This window comes from Phyllostomus hastatus, unplaced genomic scaffold (genome assembly GCF_019186645.2).
Source record: "Phyllostomus hastatus isolate PE091 unplaced genomic scaffold, TTU_PhHast_1.1 phas_contig_159, whole genome shotgun sequence".
NCBI lineage: Eukaryota > Metazoa > Chordata > Mammalia > Chiroptera > Phyllostomidae > Phyllostomus > Phyllostomus hastatus.
In genome coordinates, this window is record NW_025333640.1 from 22,085,694 (window position 1) to 22,105,586 (window position 19,893).

The 19,893-nt window shown below is 48.1% G+C and overlaps 1 protein-coding gene and 1 pseudogene across 1 annotated transcript in view; one reads left to right on the forward strand and one right to left on the reverse strand.

Annotated features, from left to right (window-relative positions):
• TRIM2 (tripartite motif containing 2) overlaps nt 1-16,854 on the reverse strand; it is a 119,823-nt gene extending 102,969 nt beyond the window's left edge. Inside the window, exon 1 of the mRNA XM_045830899.1 lies at nt 16,832-16,854. The gene's annotated coding sequence lies outside the window, so the exon portion shown is untranslated. The remainder of the gene's footprint in view (nt 1-16,831) is intronic.
• On the forward strand, nt 4,010-5,375 carry LOC123813966 (annotated as a pseudogene).
• Nucleotides 16,855-19,893: the final 3,039 nt, after the last annotated feature.

Genomic DNA, 19,893 nt, shown 5'->3' on the forward strand with positions numbered 1-19,893 from the left:
TTTTGTACACCCCCACAGGGTGCTGGGTGACACTTGAGACAAGGGCACAAGCACCTGTCTCTGAGAGAGGGCATCCCCAGCACTCAGGACAGTGTATGGCACAAGTGGGCAACTGATATACATTGAATGAATGAATGAATGAATGAATCTGTAGAATGCCTAAATGAGCTAGCAGGAGTGGTTAGTATTTTTCCCAAGAGACAATTTTTTCATATTTCTGTGTAATTTGCAGCACTGAAAACCTGCCTTTCAAAGCCCATGTGCTCCAACACAGAGCTGAGGCCGGGGCCAGGAGCCCCTGCCTCTGCTTCTGCCCACGTCCCAATTAGCTACATGACCTGAGGCTGTCGGGCACCTGTCATTTTCTTGATAAGAATAACAATACCCACATCCTAGGGGTATAACAAAACTTAATGAGATGGCATGTGAATTGTGCCATGAGCTTCACAAAAGAAAACCTTGCATTACTATCAAGCACAATTATTTGAAATATACCAAGAAAGCACGGAGTTAATGGGGCTGTTAATTTTCTGAAGACAAAGTATTATTCTTGCCTTAGTTCATTTCACAGAGACAGGGTTATGGTGGTATCAGTTGGCTATCTGAAGAGAAAGCAAATCTATTTTATTCACTGCTGGTTTCAAATGAAAAGTGAAAATACCTGTCTGTCCTTATCTCCTTACCAGCTTAATAAAGCTCAATTTAGCATCCTGGGAATTGGACGTGGTGTGGAAGAGAACTCTAGGACTTCTATCCTTGTCCTGTTAACCACGATAGATCTGGCAATAAAAGTCTTCCAATTGGAGGTCACCGTGCCCCTAAACAGGCATCTGAAGCCCGGAGCAGCCGGCCGTCTGCGTTCAGGTCCCTCGTGGGAGCGCTGCTGGCTGCAGAGGTCCTGGGGTTTCCTCCCACGGGCCCTGGCGCCCAGCCGTGCTGTGATCCTGCCACAGATAAGGTATCGATTTTCTAAACATCCTTTTTAAAAAAAACACTTCAGGTGTCATGTCTCAGATAACCATTTTAAAGGGAGTATTTCTTTTTTTTTAAAAAAGTCCAAATTAAAAAGAAGAAATATTGTTTGCATATCTAGCTTCTTGCCACGCCTGCATTTTACCCTTTAAGATCCACAAACTCTCCTTCAGTGGAGCTCAGTTCAGGCCCCTGAAGGCAGCAGCTGCCCAGACACGTGCCTGCCACACAGCCCAACCCCCTTTCCCAGTTATTCCCAGTCCTTCCCCTGGGATTCCTCCCAGTCCGGTCTGACCAGTCGCAGGGAGGCCATCGTTCTTGTTAGAAATTCTCCCCTCCACAGCACTCAAGAGTGGAGAGCTCTCTGCTGTGCCCGTAATTCCCCACAGTCGATCCCTGAAGGAATCAACACTCTGGGGGAAAATGGCACGGGCACTTGACAAAGAGCTGAGAACAAGGATCATTTAAGCCTTCTGAGTGCAACCAGCCATGATAGGGTTCTGAAGTTTTGTTCAGATACGGTCAACCAACATCTTGAATGCATTTTATGAAGGTGACTTAGGAGACATCATTTATTCACCCTAGAGAGTTTATTTTCATCTTATCTCTTTTTACAGCAAGGCCCAAGCTGCTTATCTCCTGCACTGGACCCAGGATGGGCATGCGGCAGGCATTCAATACACATTAATCACTGAAGAAACAATTATGATGCAACCCTGAATCTCACCGGTACAGACACAATTCTACATAGAGGATGTCAGAGGATGTCAGAGGATGTCAGGAAATTTCCATTTCTTCTGGACATTGGGCATCATTAACTCCCTCCAGAAAGTACTTCCAAAGTCAGTTAAAAAGCACTACGATGGACCAATGCCTCAGTTTTTCAAAAAGCAAAAAAGCTCAATGTCATTTAAAAGGGGGGCAGAGGGTAAGACTATAAAAAAGACACATAAGAGATACCCTAAATGCAGTGTGCACACAATTCCTATTCTGATTCCATAAACTGTAAAAAAGATGCTTTTGAGAAGAGGGAATTTCAGGGGACATTAGGAAGGGTTCACGGGAACAAACTTAAAGGACACATGGACAAAAACTAGGGGGGGTGGTAATAGGAGGGAAGTGGGGAGGGTTGGGGGGCCTGAATTTGGAGTAAAAGGGAGAAAACTGTATTTGAACAATGATTAAAATAAAATTTTAAAAAGATGCTTTTGAGACAATCAATTTGAACATGGACTAGGTATTACATGATATTAAAAAATTGTTAATGTTATGATATTTGCATTATAGTTATATGTGTGTGTGCGCATGTGTGTGTGTGTGTGTGTGTGTTAGTTATCCATAGTAAAGTATTTAGAGGGAAATGACACAGCTGGAATTTGCTCTGAAAAATAACAGGAAAAAAACAAAACAAAACACAGCAAAACAGTTGGGGAGGGAGGGGCAAGGTTGGCAAAAACGTTGATAATTGATGATAGTGGATGGGTTCATGAAGTTCGGGGTGCTATTTTTCCTATGTTTTTGTAACCTGGAAATCTTCCAAAAGAAAAATATATTAAAAGTAACTAAAGCCACAATCTCCAACCCTTGAACTAGAACGTACCATCCTTTTTTCCATTAGTTAATTCCTCACATAGTTACTGAAACTCCACTATGCAGAAAGCATTGTGGTGGGAACTGCGAGAGGTCTGGAGCTACATGAGGCATGATCGAATATCAAATATGTCTGGGATAAATGTCTCAAGTGGTTTATAGTTGACCACTTGGGCACGGAAAACCCTGAACCTTCCCAGACACTGGATATGCTGATCTGTAGCCTGATAGCCTCAGTGCTACAGCTACACCCTTTACTAACCAGGAGATCCTGGGGAGCCACTTCCCTCTTCTAAGCCTTCAGTTTCTCATTTATTTAAAAAAAAAACAGCTAACGGTAGTACTTACTCCCTTTGTGGACTGGTCATGAGTATTAAGTAAGACAATAATAGGCCCAGCCTAGGACCATCCCAGGCTTTTGATAACAAGTCAATAACGTTAGCTAACATTATTTTCTCTCTAGGAGCAGCCCAGCAGTGGTCCTTTGTGTGGCTAGAAAGAGACAGTCCTTTCTCAGGGCTGGAGCGAGTGAAAGGGCTCAGTGAATGGAGGGACTGCTGGTGGCAGTCAGGGCTGGCTCCTGGTATAGGGCCTCTGAATAGACTTCCCAGGCCCACCCTAACCCCCATCAAGTTTCCCAAGAGGAATCAAAGCTCCAGAGCTTGCCTCCAGTCTCACATGTGGGCAGATGTGCTCAACACTCAGAAAGCAGACGTGCGGTGCGAGCTAAGCCGTGTCTGGTGATTGCTGCAGCTGGATGGAGGGGAGAGCAAAAAGCATCCACGCGGTAAACGTTTGCAACAATTCCCCCTAAACCTCCCCCTCTCGCCCACTCTGCTCCCCCACCAGGCCGAGGTTGAGCTAAACATGGCATTCCTGGTGCCAGTGGAATCCTACTGATCGATTGTTTAAATGGTACAGGTGCTCCTTGACTTACTTATGTCCTGGTAAACCCATTATAGTTTGAAACTATCTAAAGTCAAAACTGAATTTACTGTCCCTAACCTCATCATAGCTTAGCGTAGCCTACCTTAAATGTGCTCAGAACACAGTACCCAAAAAACCCTGGCAACGACCGAGTATGGATCGGGTGCTGACCTTGGTGATCACGTGGCTGGCTGGGAGCCAGGGCTCGCCGCCGCTGCCCAGCATCACGAGAGAGTACCAAATCACTTATCATCGGCTGGGAAAAGATCAAAGTTCAAAATTCAGAGTGTGGTTTCCACTGAGTGCATATTGCTTCTGCACCACCAGAAAGTAGAAAAATTGTTAAGTTGAACCATTGTAAATCGGGGACTGTCTGTATTCTCATTTCTCCCAAATGGTGATAATAGGGATGGTGACTAATGTATTAACGCAGATTAATTTGAATGTTGCACTTAAAATAAAAGTTACTTTAGGCAGTTTCAACCTGAGTCTCTGCTTCTCACCTTCCTCCCTAAACAACATGAGCTTCAGCACACGCTCCAGTTTCTGCACAAGCTACCGGACCCTGGGCTCCATGCAGTTGCCCAGCTACCAGGTCTGGCGGGCCAGCAGCTCAGCCAGTGTCTATGCAGGTGCTGGCGGCTCAGGCTTCCTGATCTCCGTGTCCTACTCCACCAGAGTGCGGGACAGCTGGGGACCCAGGGGTCCCAGCTTCTGGGATAGCAGGGCATCTCATGGGCAAAGGGGACACACAGAGTGAGAAGGAGACTATGCAATGCCTGACTGACCACCTGGCTTCCTACCTGGAGAGGGTGAGAAGCCTGAAAACTGATCATTGGAGACTGGAGATCAAAATCCGGGAACACTTAGAGAAGAAGGGAACCCAGATCAGAGACTGGGGACATTATTTCAAGACCATCGAGGACCTGAAGGTTCAGATCTTTGCAAACTCTGTGGACAATGCCCGCATCGTTCTGCAGACTGACAATGCCCGTCTTGCTGCTGATAACTTCAGAGGCAAGTATGAGACGGAGCTGGCCACACACCAGTCTGTGGAGAATGACATCAATGGGCTCCGAAAGGTCAGTGATGACACCAATATTGCTGGGCTGCAGCTGGAGACACAGATCGAGGCTCTCAAGAAGGAGCTGCTATTCATGAAGAAGGACCACGAGGAGGAAGTAAACGGTCTACAAAACCAGATTGCCAGTTCTGGCTTGACCATGAAGTTAGACGCCCCCAAATGTCAGGACCTCAGAAAGACCATGGCAGACATCCGGGCCCAGATGACGAGCTGGCTTGGAAGAACTGAGAGGAGCTAGACAAGTACTGGTCCCAACAGATGGAGGAGAGCAAGCACCACAGGGTCACCTCACAGCCCGCTGAGGTAGGCGCTGCTGAGATGACACTCACCGAGCTGAGACATGCGGTCTAGCCTTTGGAGAGCGGCCTGGACTCAGTGAGGAATCTGCAGGCCACTTTGGAGAACAGCCTGAGGGAGGTGGAGACGTGCTGGGCCAGGCAGATGGCACAGCTCAACGGGACCCTGCTGCACCTGGGGTCAGCGCTGGCCCAGACCCAGGCGGAGGGGCAGCGCCAGGCCCAGGGGGATGAGGCCCTGCTGAACATCAGGGTCAAGCTAGAGGCTGAGATCGCCACCTACTGCAGCCCACGGGAAGAAGGGGAGGACTTCAATCTTGTTGACGCCCTGGACAAAAGCCACTCCTTACAAATCATCCAAAAAGACCATGACCAGCAGGACTGTGGATGGCAAAGTGGTGTCCGAGGTCAACGACACCGGTTTTGAGGTGTTAAAGGCAGCGGAAGTGGGGCATCCCTGGCTGGAAAGGAGGCCAATAAAAAGTTCAGAGTTCATTGAACATTAAAAAGAAAAAAAAATTACTTTATCACCAGACTTGATTATACCTTGTCTTGTTTTGTCTTCTCTTCTTCCTCTCCTCCCCCTCCCCTCTCCTTCTGTAATTGAAAGGCTGACACTGTTGGCCCCAACAATGGGGCTATTCACTCCCGCGTGTGTTTCGCTGTGGGGTGGACTGAAATGTACCATCCCCGTCCCAGCTGCAGGCCCCACTGGCGCTTCCGTGGACGGGGAGTCACACAAGCGCTCGTCTGTTCCGTGCAGGGGGGTGGGGCCAGGGCGTGCCTGGCTGTGCCGAGGCCGTTGTGGAGAGATGCTCCGAGTACCGTGCTGGAGGGACAAATGTGCACGGTGCACATGTGCACCGTATTTAGGCACGGGTAGATGCCACGCACACACAGCCAGAAATAAAAAATCCACACCCGCTCCAATGGCAGACTCTCTGGGAGGCTGGAGAACTGCTTCACGAGGTTCGCGCCTTTCGTCAGAGTCAGCGCGGAGGATCACAAGAGGCTTCGCCAACTAGGATGCGGTGGTTTAGGGCTGTCTTTTCGAGGAAAATGTCCCGTCACTACATATCCACTCACATGTACCCTACACACACATGTAAATGTGTGCACATTTATAAAACTGGAATCACACCAGAAAAATGACAGGGGAAGAAGTGCTACCTCCAATAGTCAAGTGAAATTAAACCACAGTCCATACACCAAAGCAGAGTGCAGTGAGTGGGGACTAGTGCACAGTTTTTCTTTGACTAATCTGATAGCTGGGACCTTTGCCTCCCAGACGACAGGCGTCAGGGTAATTGCACAAAGCAAACGAGACTCGTTACATCTGTAAAGCGTAGTGCGTGGACCCATGTTGTCCGAGGCATTCCAATCACACGATACATGTCTTTCAGAATCTACTTTATGCGTCGGCCCAGCTGTGCCGGAAACACTGACCTCTGTGCCCCTGGGTGTAGACTGGCTTCGGGAGGAGAGCAAGTCCCTTCACTACTGCAGAATTCATAACAAAGGAGAATCTTTTAAAGAATTTTAAATAATAGAACTGAAAAAAAAATCAACCTGAGGAAGTATTTTAAAGACTTTTAAACAATGCAATTAAATCCACCACGATTTATTACTTCTGCTTTCTCATTTATGACACATTTTGTATGTTCAAGGCTATTCAACTGGTTTCATTGGAGAAAATGGGACCTTAACATTTTGAGTTATTTCAAAGAAAGTCTCTACAGTTTTAACCTCAACTAGTCATGATCATCCAATATGTGTACTATTAAGGTCATTTTCTTCTAACTCCATGCTTTCTACTGTAGGCCTTCAGTCACTTTGTGGTTATATGCATTTTCTTTCTAGTTTCAAAAGCAATAAATGCTCTTTGCAGAAATCCAATTATGCATCTGTTACCTACCATGATTACTTAACAATTTAGCATTATGCCAGATTGTTTTCTAAACAAACATATTATTCACAGTTTTTATTAAAACAAAATAATGCATGGTAATGCATAATTTATTTTACCTTTCTACCAATAACATATCATGGATAACTTTCCACATGGGAATATTTAGTCCTACAATATAAGCCCATTTTGGGATGTGTGGTTGCAGAGTCTGCTGTTTTCGGCATGTAGTTTACTTTATTTAATTAATACCCTAATGTAGGTAAATTAACGTTATAAACAAATACAAAAAGAAAAAAGCCATTCTTGCAAATTTTTCTATTTAAAATGTTTTCTTTACATATATGTAGCTGGTTATATTCCCCCTGATTTTCTTTTCTTTTTTAAAGATTTTATTTATTTTTAGACGGGGGAAGAGGGGGAGAAAGAGAGAGGGAAACATCAATGTGTGGTTGCCTCTCATGCACCCCCTCCTGGGGACCTGGCTCTCAACCCAGGCATGTGCCCTGATCTGGGAATCGAAATTGTGATCCTTTGGTTCACAGGCAGGCACTGGATCCACTGAGTCACACCAGCTAGGGTTTTTTAAATAATAGATAAATTAAGAATTTAACTAAATGAGAAGGAAATTGGCAAATGAGCCTTGGAAAGTACACTTAACATTCTGTATTATTCAAACAGTTGCATATTTTGTCATTTTCTAGGTTTCTGAGCTGGAAAATCTTTAGAAGAGAAGTTCTGAGTAGAGGGATTTAGGGCCATTTTCAATAACCCCTGCAAACCTAGGCCCATTTGGGGACAGAACCTCAGGCCTGTCTCCTTCTCCCTAGACTGTCTTGTTCGTGAAGGTGCGACACAGCGTTCTGCACCTCTCCTCTCTTGCACTTTTCTGGGGTGGGGGGGTTGCTCCTCCCCTTCCTTTCTTACCATGGCTGATGTGGGGTTCTCTGTCCCCCCACAGTCTTTTACTTACCCCAGAGGCAAAGGGAATTCAAGAGCTGAGAAATACTCATGCTAATTCTAAGTGTGGCAGAGAACTGAAAACAAATAACTCGTTAAAAACTCCCAGGGTAGAGTCAAACAGGAAAACTGAATAAGACTTCAAAATAAACATTGTTTCTTTGTCATTTTGTTGCATAGCTTTTGATCCTTTTGTAACAAAATTGTCATTCAGGACTTCTTTCCAAATTGCAATGTGCCATTGCATCATCCTTAGGTCATGGCATATATTTTCAATGGACTATTTGTTTAGAGGCTTTTCCCCCTTTTCTCATTGCCAAATTCTGTGAACAATGAATTACTTCAGTGGGAAATGCCATACTATCTTTGCAGAAAGATCGTGTGTGCGATTGTATTCCTCTCTGCTTTCATTGGTTTGGTGCTGTGTTATGGAAGAAAGCATTTTTAAAATACAAACTATTTAGCTTAGGTTAAAGGAAAATAAAATCCAAATGTGCTCTTTTCTTCATGGGGCATTTACTGTTCACATTTAGCACCTAACCGCATTAAATCAACTAAACAAAGTCATCTAAAATATGGCTATGTGCATTTGGGCAGCAGAGAGATTGTTTTCTCCATAAGTTCTTGGAAAAACCAGGTTCTTGCATGTTTTAAGATTTTACCTCCAAATGACATTACCCCTAAGAAAGGCAGCTTTTTATCCCTCCAACTCTGGGGAGCATGGTGCATGTCTCAGCTCCTTTCTTCAGTTCCCTTGGTCCCGTGGTAAATGATCACTCGGGTACAAGTGGCCAAAGGAAGACTCACATAGAGTAGCATCCTGGTTTTCAACTCTGTGGCCTGTTGGAGCTGCCTCACTGGGAAGACAAGTACTTCTAACCAACAGGTGTCTTTTAGCAGAAGCCTATAATAATAGAGACCAGTGCCTGCCATCCCACTTGCTCTGCCTCAGTTCAGAAACTGCCATTCATTTCAAATCTGCTCATCCTGTCACTGTGATAGTTAACTTGATGTGTCCACTTGACTGGGCTCCAGGGTGCCCAGTCAGTAACCAAACATTATTTTCCAGCGTGGGAATCAGGGAGGCTGGGGACCAGGGTACACTTATGTTTCTGCAACCATGGTTTTGGACGGCAGTAACGTTTTCATCGGTGGCATAAAGCAGATTGCCCTCCGTAACTTGGGTGAGCCTCATCCAGTCAGTTGAAGGGCTACATAAAACAAAAAGATGCACCTTCTCCTGAGGGAGAGAAAACTTGCTAGCAGACTGCCTTTGCACTTCCTCTGCAACAGCGGCTCTTCCTGCCTGATACCTTCTGAACTGGAGCACGGGCTGTCCCCGGGCCCCCAGCCTGCTGCCCCATCCTGCGGACTGAACTTGCCAACCTCCGTAATCGTGTGAGCCAGTTCTTTACAATAAACCAACCAACCAATACCTCATTGGTCCTATTCCTCTGGAGAAAAATGACTAATACACTCACTCGAACAAATATTTCTTTAACATGAACTATTATGCCAAGGACTAAACTAAGTGCCAGGATAGAGAGTTAAAATCACAGTCCATACCCTTGAAGACTGAGGAACTTGGCAATTATGTGGACAACAAACAGTTACTCCTGAGAGCAAGTTGGCCCCACAACGAGAGAATGTGCACATGCATTTCATTTAGCAGTCTGAGGCTTCCCTGGGCTTAGTCATGATTAAAGCCTGACCAAGTTTGCTTAAGCGCTTGGTTTTTCCAATCTCACTTTATCTGTTTTTTCCAGTGGATGGAGGGTTCCAGTGAAATACATATTTCCACTCCCCAATCATGGCATCTGCAGAGGACACAGCGCCTTTGTTGGCTTGTGGTCCGTGGAGTAACCCTGCTTACCCTTTCGTGTGGGTCTCAGACGTGATTTACCACCATGGAGAGCTGCCCGATATCCAGTCATCGAGGAAATTTGCTGGATCTGCCCTGCAGCGGTTAGCTCCTGAGAGCCAGATGACACACGAACACACACCCGTGCACTGGCCTTGTCCGGGAGCCTGCTTCCAGCGTCGACCGTTCACTCACTGGGGATCTATAGTGGAACTTACACGGGGGACAGACTCTTCCAAGGGGGTCTGCTGTGCACCACATCGTAGGCAGAATACACGGGGAACAGCAAGGGCTTTCAGGCCGGGAGGGCCTCAGTCAGCCTCCTGCGCCTGCTTCTTAAGAGCTGGTGACCTGGGAAAATGTGTTCGACATCTCTGAGCTTTGGTTTTCTCAGCTCTAAAAATGAGGACAACAAAGCCTCAGCCCGGGTTCCTGTTAGGACTGAAGGGCCCGTGTGGTAAAGGTAACAACACCAGGCCTGCTGCCTACGACACGTGGGCCATCACCGGAGGAGGGTTGGTGTATCTTTGATCCATCTCGGTGCTTGTGAAAGCATTAGGGGTTGGCCATAAACATTTGCTTGCAAAGTGTTTCTGTTCATTTCAAAATTCCGTATTGAGCTTTTAGAACAAAGGACCTAGTCTAGTTCAAAGTACAACAAAATCTTTGTTACTCAGAATACTAGAGAGTGGGCCATAAATGGCCAGAGAATCTAGCCAGTAAAGAGTTAATTGACATTGGCGAGAGATTGCGCCTGGTCCCCACTCTTCCTCCTTTGGAGACATAAATGTGAATGAAAGAACAGGAAAGGGGAGGCCTTACTTTTTGTAAGGCAGAAAGCTAGCCCCCGGCCCTCCCCATCCACTCTAAAAAAAAAAAAGCCTGGAAAACAATCATCTTCTAAAAATCCTAATACATGACTGATTTGTTTTTCTTTGGGGCCACTAATGAGCTCAGTGATTTTTACTGGATTATTTAAGATGCTTATTCCTGGAACCTTGGCAAGGGAGTGTCAGATGACACAGCTTACTCAGCTCGGTGATTATGTTTAACAAAGAAAGTAAGGCAAGGAGGGAAGAGGAGAATGGGGAGAAAATTTTCACTCAGAAGGGTCATAAAAGAGACATTTCAGAGCCACAGCGTGAACACTGCAACTGACTCATATTCTAAAAATTGCACTAAACTGTTCTGGAAAGTTGTAACGTAGAGATATAACAATGGAAACATATTATTCATTGCCAGACCAAAAGCATAATAAAGTTGTAACTTTCACTTAAAATAGCAAAAAAATAAAGGGTGGTTGGGATATGTCCAGGAAGAATAATATGCTAGTGGAAATTAGGTGATCCCATAAGACGTTTAATAACAGTGTTTGAGTATTGAATTTTCACCAAGTTCATCTGTCACTGAAGTAACTGGAAGTCACAGCTTATGACATCATCAAACTCGGAGCCACTATTAGCTGTCCAGAAAGGCTGGAGCCCAGTGTGATTCTGACCACAGGCCACACAGCTTACCGACAAAGTACATTTAAATTCTCATTGACTTGTTCAAGTATTAAAGTTTGAATTACAGACCCTTCCCCACACTGAGAAAGAGAGAGAGAGAAAGAGAGAGAGAGAGAGAGAGAGAGAGAGGGAGAGATCAATCCAAGCAGAGATTGTAAAAATTCAGTGAGCTTTTTACGTAAGCGGTATAGGAAAGCTTCTTGGGAGCAAGCTCTACGTCCTCCTCCCGATATGGACGTTGGGTGAAGTCTCATCTCAGTCCTTGTGTTGCTAACAACATTCATCACAGGTTCACCGTCTGAGTGCCGTGACCCCGCTGGACCCTCTACATCCATTCTCTATAAGCAAAGCCGTGCAAAGGCTGTCCCCAGTTACAGATGAGGAAACAGAGACTCTGTGTGTGAAGCAAATTGCTCACACACCTTCGGGATACGAATTTCAATCATCTGACTCCGGCAAGGAGGCCTGTCTTCTTCCTCCCCCTCCACCATCAAAGCGGAGTTGCCAAATCCATACTTCAGAGCCACTGCTTAAGCTGTTTGCCTTTAGCTGAAAAACACCTCCACCTTCCCTGCTTACCCTTCCAGTCCTAGACTGTTTCTCAAGGTCCCCTGGAGCCACCATGGAGGACCCTGTTTGCATCTCGAACACCAGTGTCCCCCTTCCAGCCTGGACACAGCACAGACCATGTGTCACTCATTCCAGCATTTGATTAGCCCGACTGGCACTCCACCTAACCCTGCCTATGTTATAATCGTTGGGGGAGGGGGGTTGTGTGTAAATCTTTCTGCTAACCATGACGGAAAGAGCTGGTCTTCTAAATTGTCATACTCTTCCTTCTTTACACTTCGTGGGAGAAACATTAGCTATTTAGTAGATTTCATTTAAAATGTCCTGCATTTTTGTGACCCACTGTATATAACAACACATTAGAAGGATAACTTCCTTTTTGGTTTGATGATGAGAACAATCTACTTTAAAATAAAATTTCCAGTAGAATTGCTGGGTTTTAAAAAAATTATGGTTCATAGTATTGTATAATTGTGTTTTACTAAATTCTTTTCTAAAAGATTTTATTTATTTTTAAAGAGAGGAGAAAGGGAAAGAGGGAGAAAAACATCAGTGTGTGGTTGCCTCTCATGCACCCTCTACTGGAGACCTGTCCTGCAACCCAGGCATGTGCCCTGACTGGGAACTGAACCAGTGACCCTTTGGTTCACACGCCAGCACTCAACACACTGAGCCACACCAGCCAGGGCCACTTTACTAATAATATTCTTATTAATCTCATATAACAGAACCTTTGACCATATAGGACAAAGATTAATTGAACACTCATGAATATACAGCTGCATTTTAGCCAACAGTATCAGATTTCCCCTTAATTTTTCTACCATCATCATGAAGAAGTTCAAAAGAATGGATTGGAGTTTTACCATTTCTCTCTGTCCCTGGACACACTTACGTAGATGCTCTCTTAAGATTAAATTTGCCAAAAAGAGCCAACAGGGAGGTTGAGAAGTGCTGAGACAACTGGACAAGCTACCTTAAGGAAACATAAACCCAGGAAGACAGCCCATCGGCGAGGATTCGCCACAGGCAACCCTGTCATTGTGAATCGGGAAATGGGCAGAAGCCGATGTTCCAGGCATGATCAGTGGGGCAAGGCAACTGGCATACTTAACCATCAGCTGGGCTACGGCAGGAAGAAAGGGAGACAGCAGGGAGGGCTGATTCCAGAGCACACTCTGCAGGTTGCTCCAGTGACTACCAGGAGGATGGAGAGGCTGGTGTGGCTTCTGCCTCTCCGAGAAACACATTTCCAGGTTTTGGCAACCAGAAACCCAACCAAATACCTGAACCCTATTTCCTTCCCTTTTCCCTGGGCTGTTTCCACATTCTAACTTCAAAACTCTCCTTTCCGTCTCATTGACAGTAAAACGATTGGATCACAGGTGCTGCTTTTCCCACTCTGGAGACCTGAGGGGCTGGCAAAGGGATTGAAGACAGCACGGCCATGGCTTTGGGAGGCTTTTCATCACCGCGGAGGGGAGCCTGGCACCTGTTTACTCGCTCTGGTTTCGCTTGCTTACCCGGAGCCAACGGGAGGTGAACCAGGCGGCTGCTGGGGAATGCTGATTGCATTTATGGATGCACCACCTTGCTTTACACAGCTGCACTGAACCAACCTGGCTTCTGCTCACTGCTCTGAGGCAAGCGCTCACCTCCTCTGTGTGCATCCCTGCCACCGGACACGCACTGGTCTCCGTGTCCGCCTGGAAGGCTCTCTGTGCCTCATCTCAGGGAAGAGGGAGGCACCACCCTGGCCTTAGCTCCACAGTGGAGGGGGGGGGAGCAGCCAGAGAGAGGTGGGTGCTTTGCCTTCCTGTGACTTGGCCTGTGCCCAGCATCCACACAGAATAACAGCAGCCCTAACCCAGAGGGGAGAGGCGAGGAGAACCCAGCCATCACATTTTTAGGTCTCTTGAATTTTTTCTACCCCTGGCGAAGAAGTTCTTAACTGTGGAAAGTGGTGTTGAATGCCCTCCCCTACCGGCTTTGCTCATGGAGACTTACTACCTTTCACGGCTCGTGTAGCTTAGGGAAGGCTAGAGGGAGATTTAAGAGGTGTGGGAACTGGGAACTTTTGAAATCACACTTCAACTTTAGTGCTTCTATCATGCATGGACAATCCAGGGTCCCCCTCGCCCCCAATCCAAGAGACACCAAAAGGCAGCTTCCGGACAGTTCCAAGGTGCCCCATAGAAGGGATGGAGCCTCCGGATCCCCACTCACCCCACCTTCACCACACCAGCGGAGAGAGCTCCGATGGTCCCTATGGGGAGAGGGCCGGCGAGGGTGCCTCCTATCAGGGGCCCATGGTCACTATCCTGATCTCCAGGGGCCAGCCTCCTTAAACTTGGAGTCAGGAGAAGATTAGGGAACTAGAGAATGCTTCTCATTCAGATAATCCAGAAAGATCTATCAAGGAGTATGCACTCAGCCAGAAAGATAGGTGCCTTCAGAAAGAATGAGGCAAAGAAATGTTTCTTTAAGTTAAAAGCAAAGCATAAAAAAACAAATGAAACAAAGCACAAAATGCGAGCAAGAAGAGGTGCAGGGGGTGGGGGTGGGGGACAGCTAGCCCACCCCGCCCCTCCCCCACAGAGAAGGAGCAGTTGGGTGGGTGCTGAGGGGCCTAGGGGCCGCTCCGCAGGTGTGTTTTGTTTGGCAAACACAAGATATTTTTTAATGTTTTACTCCTAATTAGTTGCCAACCTTTAAAGATCTGGAGATTTCATATTAAGAAATAAAACAAAAACAACAACAAAAACTAGATTTCCAGGATCCCTTGACAAAGCGGAAGACCAAGTAGAGCGGGCTGACATCCAGGTGTGAGTCACAGCTGCCCTCCTGGGGCCTGTGTGTGCCCTGCTGGCCTCTGCAGCTGTGGACTTGGCCTCTTGGGCATGGCCAGTGTTTCTCTATCTGATGTTTCACTGGGAGCTGCGACAAAACATCCTTACCTGCGCTCAGACACATTAGGTTTAAGCAAGGCTAAGGCTAGACCATGAAGGGCAGGTGATAAGTGATTTTCTTCCTAAAGCTCCTCGTGGCTCATGTCACTCCTTCTCCATTTCTGGAGTTCTTTATTACATTCTGTCCGAATCTGGTTTCCTCCTGTGCCTTCTTCTCCATATCTCACACAAACAGGGGTTCTCTCTCTCTCTTTCTTTTCTTTTCGTTTCTTTTCTTTCTTTTTTCTTTCTCTTTCTCTTTTTCTTTCTCTTTCTCTTTTTCTCTTTCTCTTTCTCTCTTTCTTTCTCTCTCTTCCTCTCTCCCTCTCTCTTCCTTTCTCTCTTTCTCTTTCTTTCTCTTTTTTCTTTCTCTTTCTCTCTCTTTCTCTCTCTCTCTCTCTGAGTCTCTTTCTTTCTTAGCATCTCTTCTTTCTGTTTCATCAAGTTATTTTGGCCTCTCCGTTCTGAACCTCACCCACCCCCAGTTTCTCCACATTCTTTTAAAAGTACAATGGACAAAATTAGAAACAATACTCTAACCATTCGTTTACTAGAGTAGAAGTGAGTAGAGGTATTTATTTCTTGTTCTTTAATGTTATACTTAATATCTCAGAATCATATTAATTTCTTTTCACAGTGTCTTTTTTGCCTTATTTTAAACCTAATCATCACCTGGTTTTAATTAATGAGGAACTTATTTGTAAAAACCTGAGAAACCACACTCCAGGGAGGAAAACCAGATTTGGGGCAAAATTAAGGCACCAACTGCCACGCCTCACTTTCCAGTTAGGTGACCTGTAAACTCAGTGTGGTCATGTGCACATCGTAACAATTTTAGTTCTTTACCTTATAAGTTAACTCACAATCAATAGGTTAGCCTGTTTTTAGGCAACTGCAAAGTTAATTTAGTAAGTTTTTTTTAGGGTTGTTATTTAAAATTTTCACATTTTGCAGTTTTTTCCATTTCTTTCCTCCTTGTGCTCATTAGGCCAATCCTCAACTGTCAGGTTATAAGAGGAATGCTGGTTGGTGGAAGATGGAATTAGAAAACCAGCACAAATCCTAGCTTCTCTCTGTAAGATAGCGTCACTTTGTTATACCCATTTTACAGATCACAAAACGGAGGCCTGGAAAGCTTAAACGAGCTGACCCACAGTTGACTGGCTACACACCCACCACCACCTGAGCCCCGGTTCTGGCCCGCCGCTTGGGGAAGGTGAAGCCTTCCGTGGCCATCAGCCCCTGACCCTGGCGCTGGGCAATCAAGAAACTGAGCCTCCCCGTCGGCGAGAGCCAGGCCGTAGATCTGGCAAAACAAGAGACTGCGTCTCGGTGTCACACACTGAGGCCTGAACCACACGGACATGGACATGCACGCGAAACACTGAACATGACATTCCGGAGCCAAATGACGCTGCTAAACCGTCCTTGGAAGCCCTAGGAAAAAGCCAAGGTTTGCTGACAAACCCATCAACCACGGAGAGACTCTTGCATGGTGCGAGCTCTGTAAAGCTGAAAATCCTTTTCACAAACAAAATGCGCATATAAAAACGAAATTGAACTTCAAGAACTCCTCTAGCAATCAGTAGAAAAGAACCACACCCCTTCACACTCCTGCTTTGGGGGGAACTGAGGTCTTTTCACTGTGTGCCTGGTCTCCAGAAAAATGTCTGCCCTGTTAGGGCAGGTAGGTGAGGACGAGAAAGAAGGAGCGAGCTCCAGGCTCTGAAATCCCGAAGGCTCTGAGATCCCGAAGGCTCTGAGATCCCAAAGGAACTCGGACGGGCGCCTTGCCCTCCCGCAGCCACGCCCAGGTCCCAGCGGGACAGGCCGCACAAAGGTCCCCCCGGCGGGGCAACCCGGGCCCAATCTCAGTGTTTTGATTCAACCGTGAAAACGCAGCTTCTCCCCTTCCACAAAAAGGAGCCGGGGGGTTGGGGCTGGGCAGGCTACCTCGGCTGCCTGGGCCCGAGGTTCTTTGTGCATCCGTCCCCAAAGCACAGGACCCGATCCCCGGAGCGGTGCGCTAGAGACCGGGCGCTCGCACCCCCTCCTGCAGCAGCCCGGGCGGTCGCCTCCTCGTCCCGCCAGCGCGAACCACCTCTAGCCCCGGCGGCGTGAGTGGTGGGGCCGCCCGCAGCCCGATTCTCCGCGCGCCGGCCTCTCCTCGCGCCGCCTGCCTGCCGGCAGCGCCGGCCCAGGTACTCACGTTTCCAATTGTTTCCTTGAGGCGTGCGCCCTCCCCGCACCGCCACTGGTGACGAGCGAGAAGGACAAGCGCTCCGGAGCCGCCTTTCAGGCAGCGAGGAGCGACCAGCGGGCGGTCAGCTGAAAGCCCCGCATTTTCTGCAGGCTCACTCAGCACGCCGCCCGGGGCCGCCGACGCAGCTGCCAGGTTTAATGACCGTGTCAGACAGCCCCTCCTCCCCACAGAGAGACACAAAGATGACACGGCCGGGGACTCGGGTCCCCGCGCTCGGGCGCGGTCACCCGGCCGCAGCCCCGGCGATGCCGCAGCTGCAATGACTTTGAAAGGACCGACGAGGCAAGGTTTAAATGCCAGCATTGACCTAGGAATTTTCCAGAAACCTCAGTTGTTTCCTATTCGCTCCGAGCATACATCTGATACTCTTCCCCACGGTATTTATGAGACAAAAAAAAAAAAAAAGAGGCGGGTGCGTTTCCAGTTAACCTGACCAACCTGCGGCTCAGCTGGAGGGGGCACTGGTTTAAAGGACCGCCGCTGACCTCGGTGCTGTTTTGGCCTGACTGCTGGGCAGGGGTGGGCTATCCCGGCGGCCGCGCGCAAAGCGCAGGAAGCCCATGGAACCGCGCTCCCCTCACGTTTCAGTGGCGCCCACCGACGCCCCCGCCTCTCCGGGGAGCTCTGGCCGGCAGAACCCTATTGTCTGGCAGCGGGTGGGGGGGGGGCCGGGGGCGCCTGGCGGCGGGGGTGCTCCTTGGCAGATCCGCCTGGACCTTCTCCAAAGTCAGGACAGCGACTGGATTTTGTCAAGCCGGAAGGAATGAGTGGTTCTGGTTTGCAAGTGAAAGTGCTCCATTAAAAAAATACTGTACTTATGACCAAGACTGGGCCCACGGCAGTCCGGCGGCCACACCCCGCGGCCTCCCCCGGGCCGCTCCCCGCCCCAGGGGCCGCAGCACCTGCCTCTGCGGGGAGTGGTTTCCGTGGAAACCCCGGGGAGCGGTGCTCGCAGCCCAAACGGTGTTACCCTGACGACTGCGACCTAGCGCGAGGCGGTCCAGCGGAGGATGTCAGCGGATTCTTGTTTAAAATCGCAGATGCAAAGAGATCATTCATGAGGGTGGTCAGACAGGAAGAGCAGGGCTGTGAGATTTGGGAACGGAGGCGGAGCCGCGCGAGGCCGTCAGTGGGTGCCGTTGAGTGGACCTCACGGACCCGCGGGGACCGCATCGCTCCCGCCTCCCTCCGCCCAAGAGAATTTACATATGGTTTTAGGCTGAAAACCTTCAGCATATGCACTTTTTCCTATTCTGTTTAAGTTACTGTCTAAAAGTCATTTTGCACAGACTGGGGGCTAGCTAGCTCCTGGTAGAAGTGAGGACAGGCCCGGGAAGACGCGTGAAGCGAAGGGGAGGCCCGAGGAACGGTGTCCGACTGCGGCTGGCCTCGCGCGCGCGGACGGTCCGGAACGCAGCCTCGGCCCGTCCGGCGGTGGTGCGGCCGCGGCCGCGACATTGAACTCAACATTTCTGGGGCAGGCGCGGGTGGGGAACAAGGAAGAGTGGGTGAGACTATCCACACACGTTAAACATTTAAATGTTCACATGCTATCTTCTTACTGTGGGTGTGGACATTATAAATTCATCAAACCACAAGTAGGTGCTAAAAAGTAAAATGAAACGAGTTAACGGGCTTCGTGCAAGGTACACAGGCCCGCATGCGCACACGCACGTATTGGTTTCCACATTGGTTTCCCTTATTATGAATTGTATATTTCACATTTAACTCACTGAAAGTTAAAACCCAGGGGCCTGTTCGAATTAAGATGTTACTGTATACATTATAATATGTTGATGATTAATCTCTAGGTGGAGACTTTCCTTGCTGGTCGTCAGCTGGGGGCATCTCTCAGCTCCTAAAGGCCGCCCCATTCCTCCTCAGGGCCTGCCCCCCATCTTCAAGTGGTCAAGACACGCTGAGTCCTCCCGTGCTTCTCATCTGCTTGAACTTCTTTGTTTTTTTCCTACCGCCTTGTAAAGGGCTCCCATGGTTCGCTTAGGCCCACGCAGCTCCCTTCCCTTTGCCACTGTGGTAACAACCAGGGCAGTGACACCACTTCCTGCACTCCCGGGGCAGGGAGTGTAGGAGGGCGAGAATCCCCAGGGGAATTCTTAGAATTCTGCTTACTATACCGTATGGCTCGGCCAATCCACCCCTTACCCCAGAGAAACCGAAATAGGTGTCTGTGCAGAGACTTACAGGTGACTAGTTTGTGCTTCATACATGATAGCTAAACAGCAGGAAGAACTCCAGTGTTCATCGACCGGTGAACTAATAACACAACTCTGGTGTTTACATTCGGGGGAGTAGCCCTTGTCAATACGAAGGAACAGATGCCTGCCATGCTCACAAACACGCAGAAATCTTAAAAGCGTGGCACTAAATGGAAGAATTCAAACACTGTCGGTCTGAAACCTCCGGAGAATTCCAGGCGAAATCTGAAACTGGACCCCATTCACAGAGGGCAAAGAGAAGTGGCGGGCTTAACGAGCAAGAGAACTTATTTAGGAGGCTTGTCTTGGGGCGGCCACGAGATAAAATCTCTGCACCTGTCCACCAGAATCTTAGAAGTTTATACACAGGCCTTAACTGGGTTCGGTCATGTACACCACCCCGATGGCCTCAACAACACATGCCTGTCTCCAGGCTGCCCCTTGCGGCAGCTTCCAGCTGGGAAGGGGAGCAGGAGAGCATTCCAAGGACCAGGTGGCCGTGAGGAGCCTCCTACAGCCTGAGTCCAGCTCCTGGGTCACCTAGTGGTCACTTCCTCTCGATGACCTCCTCCATCAGACACAAAGGACTGCATGCTGTAGGACTGAACTTATAGGAAATTCTAGAATATGCAAAAACTGTCCTAACAGGAAGTAGAGCGGTGGTTGCCAGGGACAGTGAAGAGAGTGAGGGGCAGGAACTGACTGTAAAGGGCGCAGGGTGGCTTGGTGGGACGGCAGAAACGAGCTGCATCCTGGCTGTGGTTGTGGTCATGCGACTTCCAGACGCTTGTC